This window comes from Gymnoscopelus microlampas, assembly GCF_963454915.1.
Source record: "Gymnoscopelus microlampas genome assembly, chromosome: 7".
Lineage (NCBI taxonomy): Eukaryota > Metazoa > Chordata > Actinopteri > Myctophiformes > Myctophidae > Gymnoscopelus > Gymnoscopelus microlampas.
In genome coordinates, this window is record NC_139944.1 from 47,600,162 (window position 1) to 47,613,446 (window position 13,285).

A 13,285-nucleotide genomic window follows, 5' to 3' on the forward strand; every position below is an offset into this window, starting at 1 on the left:
CATTTGGTTCCTATCCATCATTTAGCTGGGGACCCCCTGGAACCCCCTCAAGTACCCCTGGACCCCACTTTGAGAACCAATGTCCTAGGGGTACGCTCACAAAAAAACATGCAGTAATTGGTTGGAACTGGTTGGAATAACGTGTTCCTTCCACGCGCTACGTCCTACCGGGGAAACTCCCCCCTGTCAGGTGATAAGAAGCGGCCTGCTCACTCCTCATGCATTAAAGGAAGCATGAGCTCAGTTCGGGGCTCTCCCCAGGCTGGCAGAGGAAGAGTAGCGCCCAGGATTACAAGCTTAGGCATTGGCACTGGGTGAAAAAATCGGGTTAGAAAATCTTGGTATATAAAAAAAAAAATGAGTTAACCCTATTTTATACTTGTGAAATATGTGGAATAAATTTGAACATTTCAAACAACACACATCTTCTCTTATGGGGGTCCCTTCCTTCCCTGGCAGAAACTATTTTCAGATGCGGGGGGTCCTTGACATGAAAACCTTTTTGAACCACTGGGTTTAATTAACACTGAGGATTTGACTGTGCAGCTTCCTCTAAGTGAGATGAAAGCATTGTGTGTAAAACCTAGGCGCTGGTGGTGGTGTGTGGAAAAAGCAGCCGTTTGTTCTTTCTCCCCGTTTTGATTTAAACCTCATGAATTCAGGAAGCTCCTCAAGTGAGCCTGTCGTTACCATGGTGACAGAGAAGTCAGAGAAGCTGCATGGGTTTGATAACACATCACCTCAGCCCTCCGTGAAACTTGATTTGCATATTACAGCCCGTGAAGAGTACGAGTAGAAGAAAGTAAACCTCAAAACATGAAAAATATAAATCTCTTTTACCTCAAGATGAACAACAAAAAAATCCTACGTGGCCCGGCTTCTTCTTCTTTCAGACGTGCGTCGAATGCAAGTGAAGCAAATTTTTTTTTTGGTATTAGTTTTCACCCTGCACTGGTTACCTTGTCCTAGGTGATGTTTCACCCCACCATGCCGGTATGAAGACCCTTATTCTGGGCTGACTCGGAACACTATAGGAGGAGACTGTGCGTCTCTATGGCAAGTTGGGCCTTCTGGCTGATACACAAAGACTTACTTGAAGTTGTCATGCCCTCTGTTTGTAGCATAAAGTGATTTCCAACAAAGTAACAACATGAAAAACATTATAAACTCCTGAATGCAGGGTATGGAGGGAAAAAACAACAAACAAAAACACCATTGACCATATTCACACGCGGGGCCATTTTGCTCTTATTATTATCATCATGGTTTGGGTTTCCCAGCACCTGAGTAGTATAACATAACATAGCAGCCATTTTGAGTATGGCCAATTATGAAGGATTCCCTCTGCGCCAGGAGACGATGGGTTAATGGTGTGGGATGCCATTTTATCTGTCATGGTTTTGATTCAATCTTCTGCTAGTTAACAAGGTCAGCGTTAATCACTGCAATCACCTGAACTATTTACCTTTAATTATCGCAACAACAACAACAACAACAACGAGTTAATGCTGTTTCAGAAGCCATTCCAGGATCTCCCATAATACTTACGGTATACAGTATCTTGAGAGAGTACAAATGGAACCAAATGGACCCTTGAGGGTCCATTTGGTTCCATTTGTACTCTCTCAAGCGTTGTAACTCTCTCAAGAGCTATAGTGGTCCTTGAAATGAAAAAGTTAGGGAACCATACCATACCATGAACCAGCTCTGACAGCGTGATTCATTTAAAAAAAAGGTTTCCGGAAACAATGGTTTCCAAATGTGACAGAATCGATTCTGGTTCCTCAATGTTGAATCTAACCTGACTCTGCCAGATGTGTGAAGCAAGCTTCTTGGATCTGGCAGCGTCAGGTTATGTTGGAGCCGGTTCTTCCGATTCCTCCGGTTTGCGGATCACAACCCTAATAGGGTATGGTGGGTATTTGGTTACTGAAATTGCCGTTATGTGGGGTTTTTTTTCTTTCTTTTTTTTTCATGTTATGGATCTGGTCAACACTTGGGGATCACAAATAAACGGAGGAGTGGTCATTTGGAATAGGATTAACCTGGGTTGTTGGCGAATAAAAGCCTACTTTCTTTCTCAGTGGCGTGACAGTCGCACCATGAAGTATACATTTTTTCTCCATAATATAGGCAGAACTGTGACAAAATTGCATCCTCAAACCATCACAGAACCTGGACTAGTTGGGACTGTGGGAGGATTTTTATGTCTGTGTCTCTTTAGAATGTGTCTATAATAACCTGTACAATGAAATGCAGAAAAACTAATGTAACAACTGATTGTAGGAATACTGTGGTAAAGAAACATGTAGTTAAACTTGTACATAATTTATTTGTTAGGTTGTGTTTTTTTTGTTTTTTTTGTTGTTGTTGTCTTTTTTTAATTAATATTTTTAAGTGTTAATCCTGTACAGGCCAGAACAAAACAGGCGAGGGACATTAGACCATTTTTTAGTTTCAATGCAACCCCAAAAGTCCTGTATTATTTCCACCCGCTACAATAACACAGCAAATACATTCCCTGACTGCGTTGGTGCAAAGGACCAGCGTACGTTGTACTGTATGTAGAGATCGCATTCTGTAATTGTACTGTAGATAATACAGATTGAGCTTGAACCGCCATTCTATGTCAATTTAGTGTAGCTGAAAGCTGAATATAATATGGCCCTCCTCCAGTTAAAGGAGAATCTCGGACTAGCCTTTTTCTTACATTTAAATGATATTGATATATACTAGGACGATTTGGTACTGTAGAAAAATGTCATAACTCCATCCGAGTCCACTGCAGCTAAAAACCAGACCGGACGGTCCGTGCGCTAGATCGCGTATTTTTATCGTGATTTTTATATATGTATTTTCTGATGTTCATATTGACAGAAACCTAGCCACGGTGTTTTTGTCCCTAATGGGCCACCGTAGTGTTTACAAGCTGACTTGGATGAGATCATCTTGCGAGGCTTCCGGAGGGGTGCATCTAACACGAACACTGTGGCTAGGTTTCAGATACTGTATTAAAAACATCATGATAAACTCAGGTTTTTAACTGCGGTGGACTAATAATAACATCATATGAAAGTATTAAGGAAAAGGCTAGTCCGAAATTCTCCTTTAACTCTGGTCTGTTCCAGTCTAATTGCCATTATATAACATCATGCCATTAGTGCAAAAAATATGCTGGAAGGTACTGTAGGTTTTCAGCCATTTTTTGTGTATTCAAAATCTCAAATGTGATACCTAGAGACATGTGACATTCTATTATTGTGGTTTCCTACTCCTTTGCCTGTACTTTTGCTTTATCTCATTAAGTTGATGGCCACAGTCTCATCCCAGAAGCATCCCGTCTCGTTCGATACTTTCTAGAGAAGCGCTGGCTAAAATATCAAAGTAAATAATGTTCTTATATCTACTGTACCTCCTGTCATTCTGAATGGCCGATAGCGCTAGTGTAGCCCCGCCTTGATCTCAGGCCCCATGATGCCACAGACCTGTGCTCAGCATCCCAAAGAGCCTGTCTGATTCTTGCATGTTTCGTGCCGTAACTATCTGACTTATTATGATGTGGCAGTTAAGCAACAGGCTGTATGTGGTGCCTTGCCTTTGGTACGACGCAAATTACTTCATTATTGGCCTTTTGTTTTTTAAGAGAAGGGCCTATTATTGTGGGTACCGTATTTGGGGATGATGAATGATGCCCTGTGTTGCATTTACTAAAATATAATTTGAAGACAAATCATAATATCCAAACGCCTGAATCAGCAGCCTAGTTGAAGTAAACATTTATAGCAGCATGTGTACACCAATTTAAAAGTTACAGTAGCTACATTAACACTCTGTTCTTATTAAGAGCTCAGCTCATATACATGCTCTGGGAATGCCTGTCTAGAGATAAGCAAGGGCGTATTTAAAGTTATACAGTACAGTTACAACCCCATCCGGTTTGTAGTGGTATTTCTACTTCTATAGCTGATAAGCCAAGTGGTTATTGGAAACCTGTTCTTTCTTGGGCATTATTATGACTTTGGTTTGGAGCTGATATTAGAAGTGATAAAGTCAATGATTCATTTCAAATAAAAGGATCATCTTGCTGTTATCCATCTTTGGTATAGTTGTGTACCTGATGGCAAACTATGTCATCAAAAACAGCTATGTCTATTTTACAAAGAAAGCACATAAGAAATAGCATCATGTTTGACTCAACTGTTTTCACATAGAGATGTTTTTTTTGGGCATTTTTTATTAATTTATACACCCTCTGTTTAGGAGGAGTACATTTCAAACTTAAGTGCCTTTTGTGCACGACATCAGTTTTTACTGAACTTTTATATTTACTTTAAACTGCAGTATGTTGTCTCTTAGTTGCCATGTTTGATACAAACAGGTTTTTCCATGATTATTATTGATTATTTTCATTCTCCAGTGCTTGTTAGTGATAAACACCCTCATGAAATAAATAATCAGTAGCGCTTTGTAAAGAGAAAAACATTTGTTTTTGTCACTTTTACAGAGAGGAATCATCATCATGGTCCAATTATCAGTGTTTTTTTTTGTTGAAACGGAAAAGGCCTCAAACGATGAAGACTACTGTTCATGCTACTGATACGGTTCAGAGAATCATCTCAGAGTAAACTCTTTCATCCCTTATTCTTCCTCCTCTTCCCCATGAACTGCCTGTCCTGTGGTTGAGCCGTGACACCCCCCCCCCCCTAAAAATAATAATAATAATGATAATAATTGCAGTATTGTTGGTATCAACGGGACTTGAAATGGATCATCCTCCTGCATGGTTTATAAAAAGGCACCTGGTCCACTCTCCTTTTTTTTTGTCATATGATGTGACGTTCCAAGGATTGTTTTTTTTATTTTCATGGAATGTATGCTGATTGATATGTACATTATTGTATCGTTAGCTTCATAGCATAATTGCCCAAGTCATCTTTTGAAGGTTTTCAGGAAAGAAGAAATGAAAAATGTACAAATTAGGCACAAAAAAAACCTTTTTGGCTTAAGTTATGTTTATTTGCCTTTATTTATATCTGCCTAACTTTACTCTCCTAACACTGCTGATTCACCCTGCCTTATTGCCCATGTCCTCAGCCTATCAGAATGCTTGTTACATTCTGCCTAAGTCAAACAAGTAGCCTCATAGCATAATTGCATATAAGTCATTTTTTTGGAATGTAACAAGCCTTCTGATTGGCTTAGGCCATAGGCAATAAGACACAATGATGCAGTAGTGTTAGGAGAGTAGAGTTTGGCACAGAGTGTAGAAGAGAGAGTAACGTCACGCTTTGATCTCGCCGCAAAGCGGGCTGCTATGGGCTATAGTTCCAAACATTGGAACTATCTCCTTGAAATAGACAGAGCACTTCCGCATTCCATTCTTTCAATGGGAGTCCACACTAGTGTCATAACTCTCTTATACCATTGGTTCTCAAAGTGGGGTCCGGGGACCCCCAGGGGTCCGGGGACCCCCAGGGGTCCTTGAGGGAGTTCCAGGGGATCCCCAGCTAAATGATAGATTAGACAGCAAATGGACCCTTATGGGTCTGTAACTCTGAGAGTGTACAAATGGAACCAAATGGACCCGTTAACACTGTCAGAATTAAATTGACATAGATTTTACAATATAAATTGCGGTCCAAGTGATAGAAATGCCATTAAATGGGGGTCTGTAGCCCTAATGCATGTCAAACTGGGGGTCCTTGAAATTAAAATGGTTGAGAATCACTGCTAGAGAGCCGTAAAAAAAATCTTCTCTTATGGGGGTCCCTGGCATTTCTTTTGAAATGGGGGTCCGCAGGCTAATAAGTGTCAATTTGGGGGTCCCTGACATGAAAAGGTTTGAGAACCACTGTCTTATACGGCTCTGGTTTGGCAGAAATGTCAATTTGACCAAAAAGTGTCAATTATGCTATGAGACTAACGGTATGTTTATTAATATGACAGAATAACAAGCTTCAGCAGTAAGTGACCATAAAGAGAGCAGAGACTGAGTGCCTGTTAATGCCGTGAGAAGCAGAGAGTGAGGTAATGGTATTATTGTCATACTGTTGATCTTTAAACATTTTTGTCTAGTGATGCTGTTATTTTTTTCTTTGTTTTTTTTTCATGAGTGTGTGTGGTTGGTTGGAAACCCTGTGATGTAAACGTACACAATAAATACCACTGTCTGGATGTTGAGAACCCTGTCTAAATAAAAAAAAAAACATAATTGCTCTATGATCCAGTGCTGCTGGGAACTTATATTTCATTGTTATACGATTAGAATCCCATGCCAATGTTAGTTAGTAATATACGTATATTAGTATGACGTCTCTGTTGGGTTGAAACCTTGTATGTCCAAAACCTTTACTTTTCAGGATTCAAATTCAAAAGCATCAAAAGAAGCAGATCTACAAGCTCAAAACACGGCGTGGAAGTTAGAATATGGGCCTGGATTGTTGGCCTAGCGGTCCGGGCACCTAGGCTCAATGTAGGCTGACAGCGCGTTGTGGGTCCGACTCCCGATCCCGACGGGCTTTGCTGCGTGTCAAAGGCACAAAAGAAACCATTAAAAAAAAGGGGGGGGGGGGGAATTGGATATGGAGATAGGCGGTTTCTGCCCGACAACAACGATAAGTAATATAACACGTAGGCTAACTATGAGTTTAAAATTATTCTGAATCAGTAAAAGTTTATCTTTGTAAACAATTGATGGCAGATGAAGTTGTCAAAAGCTAATTGTAGTCATTTATTACAGCGATGAAAATCAAGAGATGCTTAATTAATTGACTATTTATTATAAATACTTGAAGCAAACGTAATAGTGAGACTCTAGACAAAGTGCTGTAATTCCTAATGTGGCCACATGATGGAGAAACTGCAGCATGTACCACACAGACATAGTAAGTAGACTGTTACAATGTTTGGTTGCGGTTCTTTTTTTATTTATTTTGAATGTAATTAGAAACAAGGGATATAATTCGAGTTGTATTTTATTTATTGCACCACATTGTAATCTAGACCCACTCAAAGTCTCTCACTAAACAGCCATAATGGTCACTGACGGGGCATAAAAAAAGTAAAATGTTTTCTTCTATGGGGCCCTGGGTCAGAAACAGTGGTGGAAAAAGTACTTGCATGTTTTACTAAGTAAAAGTACCAATACTGCAATGTACAAATACTCTGTATGTATAAGTAAAAGTAAAAGTCTGGTATTCAAAATTTACTTGAGTAAATGTACAAGTATTGGCATCAAAATGTACTTAAAGTACCAAAAGTAGAAAGCACTCATTATGCAGGATGTCGCTTTTCACAAGTTTTCAAATGTATAACATGTACAAAGTTTTTTTCTAAAATAGAAGATCTACAAGCTCACAATGCGACTTGTAGATCTGCTGTTTTCAAATGGCAGAAATGTAGGCTGAAGTGGTTAATGTGTTGGAACTGTTTATGAGCGTGTGTGTGTGTGTGTGTGTGTGTGTGTGTGTGTGTGTGTGTGTGTGTGTGTGTGTGTGTGTGTGTGTGTGTGTGTGTGTGTGTGTGTGTGTGTGTGTTTGCTGTGGCTCCACGACGCGGCGACGGGATGCGAGCGTGTTTGTTGGAACTGTTGCAGGTACCAAGCACAAAGTCACTTTCCATCCCTGATATATTGTCTGTGCACAGCGCATAACCCTAACTGCACATACTTTGGGTGCTCATACCACCCCCCCCCCCCCCCCCCCGGTATGGACTAGTAATAATAATTGCTTACACTGCCTGATGCAGTAATGTCAAACTTTATGTTTCGCTCCCTCTCTCTGCCTCCCTTTCTCTCTCTCTCTCTCTCTCTCTCCCCCTCCATCTCTCTGTCTCTCTGTCTCTCTGTCTGTCTCTGTCTCTCTCTCTCTCTCTCTCTCTCTCTCTCTCTCTCTCTCTCTCTCTCTCTCTCTCTCTCTCAATGTCTACATATCAACATATCATATCCCATAGTCTGGAGGGATGGTTTGTGTGTTGTCATCAGACTCGGCTCAGAAATCATGGACTTACCGGTCAATCCCCCACCAGACCAACGAAGGCCACCCAACTCTGGAAGATAGGGTGCAATGGTGAGTGAAAGCTTTAGCAGTCTGTGTGATAAACAACCTCAGAGTACCGTGGTGGTACACACACAGGCTATGTGTTCAGGCTGACAGCCCAAGTCACATTTTTTGACCAGGCTGTATACCCATTGGAATGAGATTGATTTTTATCCAGTCTGAACAGCAAAAAAAAAACACTTAGAAACATATTTTTGTTCATTAGATTTGAACCACATACCTAGATGGTTTGAAATGTGATTAATCCATTCAGACCTGAGGCTGATTCTACAAAATGTCTGTTTTTAGAATCTAAAAACTGTTTTTTGAAAAAAACGTATGTTACTATGTCAAGTGGTTCTCAAACTTTTTCATGTCAAGGACCCCAAAATGTATATGTATTTGGCCAATTAAGGACCCCCATCTCATAATATTTTGTTCCAGGGACCCCCAGAAGCAAGAATTTGAGTTTGGCTGGAAAAAAATACAGTATATATTCAAAGATTTGCACACATTTTTACGATTTCTCAAAAATAGCAGATCTACAAGCTCATAGCGCGGCACTCGGTGCCGCGCTATGAGCTTGTATATCTGCTATTTTTGAATAGCCAAAGTGTAAAATAATGCTTTTTAGCTCAAATCAAAAAATTACACAGATGCGTCCCCCAGTCTTAATGGTTACTTAAAATCAAATTTTGTGTCTCAGTCTAGACAACAACTGGACGCTGTCTGAATACACAAATGCGATCTGAATCGCTTACAAATAATAACGTGGACAACACACCATGCCACTAAAAGCCTGTGTCCAAAGGGCTCCTTGCAGGCCAGGGTGACATCATACTTGATCTACATCAGGCTTGTAGATCCGCTATGTTCCAAAATAATCCTGGAACTTTTCATGTGTAATGAAATGCCAAAACAGGGATGGCAGAATTCAAGTGGTTTTAAAGGAAACAAAATAAACCGTGGAGCCACGATTGTTGTTGCTCATACCATCTACCATATAATCTAGCATAAATACATTCATGTCCTGAGTTGTTTCGATGCTAAAAAAAAATGCAAGCAACTCGCTGAAAATAAATGTTTTCGCTTACGTTCTTAGACAAGAAAGAGCTAAAGTATTCTTGTCTGGCATTAGAAAAAAATAAAACATCAAACAACACTATGCCACCAAAGGGGTCCGGGGGGGGGGTCCTTGCAGGGGTGACATCCAGTGGTGGAAAGTAACAAAGTACATTTACTCAAGTACTGTACTTAAGTACAGTTTTGAGTTATTTATACTTTACTTGAGTATTTCCAATTTCCAATACTTTTACTTCTACTCCACTACATCTCGGAGGCAAATATTGTACTTTTACTCCACTACAATTATTTGTTATTAGTTACTTTTCAGATATAAATTGTGATATTATTAAACATCCATTAACCACTTTAGCCCTATTTTATACCTAGGCTATTTTCAAATATTTAGTACTTTTGCTTTTGGTACTTTAAGTACATTTTGATGCCAATACGTTTGTACTTTTACTCAAGTAAATTTTTAATTGTACTTGTAACAGAGTATTTTTATATTGCAGCATTGGTACTTTTACTTAAGTAAAGAATTTGAGTACTTTTTCCACTACTGGTGACATCATACTTCCCCAGACTCACCAAGACTTCACTTTCTTGAAATCAGCTGTGTTTGAGTTGGAAATTAATTATCTATGCGACTCTCTGTGGCCCCTGGGATGCTGGCACACACTGTCCTGTAGGTACAAGGCATAAAAGTGTAATATACAAGGTTCCAATGATTTATGACCTGAGTTTAGTTTAGCCTCTTTGCTACGTGAGCTCCAGTTCAGTTCCCCTGTGGGGGGCCACGCTGTATACTGTTCCCATGCACAGCAGGGGGTCCCTCAGACAAGATGGGTTCGGTTACTACTGTCTTTCTGTTTTTAACCACTTTAACCCTGTTATCCAAAAATGTCAAAAATGTTGTACACATTCTATTCAAAATATAGCATCTACAAGCTCACAATGCCTCACATTGTGAGCTTGTAGATCCGCTATGTTCTTAATCCATTTAGACCGGGAACGCATCTGTGTCATTTTTTGATTTGAGCAAAAAAGCATTATTTTACACTTGGGCTATTCAAAAATAGCAGATCTACAAGCTCATAGCGCGGCACCGAGTGCCGCGCTATGAGCTTGTAGATCTGCTATTTTTTTTAAATCGTGAAAATGTGTGCAAATCTTTGAATATATATATTCTTTTAAAGCAATATTTTAGCAACATTTTAACTCAAATCTTTGCTTCTGGGGGGTCCCTGGAACAGCATATTTTGAGATGGGGTCAGCGGCCAAATACATATCATTTTGGGGGTCCTTGACATGAAAAAGTTTGAGCACCACTGATATAGAAACATACATTTTTCAGAAAACTGTTTAGTTGTAGAATCGGCTTCAGGTCTTAGTTAAGTAATTCTGAAACTTTTCATGGCCAAAACAGGAATACCAGAATTCAAGTGGTTTGTTTGTTCGTTGTTGTTGTTGCTCACATCATCATCTACTATCTAACATGAATGCATTCATGTCCTGAGTTGTTTTGATGCTAAAAATGCAAGCAACTCGATGTAAATAAATGTTTTGTCTGCTTTCGCTTACGTTCTCAGACAAGAAAAGAACGCACACACACAAACAAAAGCAACAAGTGGGGGGCGATAAGAGGGGACAGAGAAAATAGAGAGAGTTCTTTTTATGAGTAATCACTGTGACAAAGAGGAGACAATTGTCCTTGGAATTTATCGGAAAACCAAACAATGTGGAACAGCATAACCATCGATCATCCCACTTCTATTGTTGTAAAGCTCATTGCTCATGCAGGTACATCATAGGTCATAAACGTACTGTACACCTCCAGTATAAATGGTAAATGGTGCCTTTTTATAGCGTCGTTATCCAAGGCGCTTTACAATGTGCATTTCATTCACCCAATTCACACACCCATTCATACACTGACGCCAGAGGAAACCATGCAAGGCTCCAACCTGCTCATCGGCAATTAGGGGTTCAGTATCTTGCTCAAGGACACTTCGGTACTAACTGTGGGGGAGCCCGGGATTCAATGGAATAATCTAGAATTATGTCTTTCTTTCTTTTATTTCTTACATATCAACGAAACCAAGCACACTAAAGAATTATAATAGATTTTTATAATCGAATAAATTGATTAGTCTGATTATAATCACTTAACCCTGTATTATACTTAATTGTATTATACTTGTCAGCCATAGCTGAATGCTTTGAGAGCTCGCCTGGGAAGCCAAAGCCCCGGTTGTCCCAGGTACCATTCCAGACCAGGCCTACAAAGTCTCAAGTCGAGGTGCCTCTGAGCAAGACACTTAACTACTGCTCCTCTGTGGGCTGGGTGAATCTGAAAAATGATTCTACCCCGCAAGATGAAAAAGGTCACTTCACTTACTCTCGTCAATTCCCTTCTACTCTAGTTTTTTCTGAAACTAGCTACCGTATACGCATCCAGTTCATCCAGTTCGGTTGCACTGTCTGGATGATATCCCCTTTGTCAGGGGAGAGATTAGGCCTTTGGTCTTCAGGTATTGTGTGTGTGTGTGTGTGTGTGTGTGTGTGTGTGTGTGTGTGTGTGTGTGTGTGTGTGTGTGTGTGTGTGTGTGTGTGTGTGTGTGTGTGTGTGTGTGTGTGTGTGTGTGTGTGTGTGTGTGTGTGTGTGTGTGCCATAGACTGTAAAAAAGAATGGACAAAGCCACTCCCCTGCTTTCTACAGAACGAAAATGAAGCCGATAGTTCAGGAACATGCATTCCTCCATCGTTAATATATACAGTTGGCCACGCCGGAACTCAAACGCTATTGGTTGAGACCAGACACGTGACCAGCGAACCGGAAAACCCCCCCAAAAATGCTATTGGTTGGGTAGCTTGTCAATCAAGAGCGGGGGCGGGGAATGAATGCTATTGGTTGTGTAGGTTGTCAATCAAATCATCCCGCCCCTCCTGGAGCATAGCCTACTTTATCGTCAATTTTAGAATAAATGGGACCATACTTTAGCAAAACGCATATCATGATGATTGAAAGGAGACTTTAAACTAGCGACTGGAAGCATATAGAATTTATGACAATTTTTATTACGGTAAGAAAATCTAGTCTAAAGTTTGTCAAAAACCCATTCACTTGCGCTAAAATAAATTCTTTCTGACACTTCAGGTCGGCGCAGGGTAAAACAGCGCCACTCTGGCCATTCATAAGCTTCCGTGTTGGCCTCATCGTAAATATCCAAGCCTTGCCCTTTGGTGTGTGCGCACGCACGCGTGTTTTGAATACTGTGAATACTCCTTTTAGTGTCAAATCAAACTGTAGTTCAGTAGCTGTGCCATACAGAATATCTATTATTATTGGGGCGTGCCCCGTGGCAGAGATTTGCACTCCACTGAGTGGCCCTTTATAGTGTTGTCTTATAATTAGCCAATTAGAACGCACTCTTCAATAAAGTACAATCTAAAGTCATAGGAGAACAACATTAGTATATTTTGAAGTGACACATCGTACAACAAAGTTAAAGTCAGGCTTCAGTCTTCAATATATTCAGTGGTGTAAAGTAACTAAGTACATTTACTCAAGTACTGTACTTAAGTACACTTTTGAGGAATTTTTACTTTGCTGGAGTATTTCCCATTTTCAATACTTTTACTTCTACTCCACTACATGTCAGAGGCAAATATTGTACTTTTACTCCACTACAATTATTTGACAGCTTTAGTCACTAGTTACTTTGTAGGTTTAGATTATTATCACAAAATATGCATTAACGGCTTCAGCCCTATATATTCTTCTGCCATTTGAAAATAGCTGATCTACAAGCCCACAATGCGTCGCGATGCGACGCATTGTGGGCTTGTAGATCTGCTATTTTCAAAGGATTTCTATACATTTTAAAACTTGTGAAAAGGGACATTCTGCATAATGAGTACTTTCTACTTTTGTAAATTTTGAATTCCGGACTTTTACTTGTAACGGAATATTTTTACATTTCAGTATTGATACTTTTACTTAAGTAAAAAAAATGCAGTACTTTTCCCATCACTGCTTACAACCTAAAACATTTTTTAGGTTTTTACAGTACGATATAATGTATTCTCTAAACTTGAAGATTTCCACCTTGGTGAAATGTCAGTTGTTGCTGATGAATAAAGAGCAGAGTGCTTATCTTTCATGCCTTTGAATGAAAGAATGC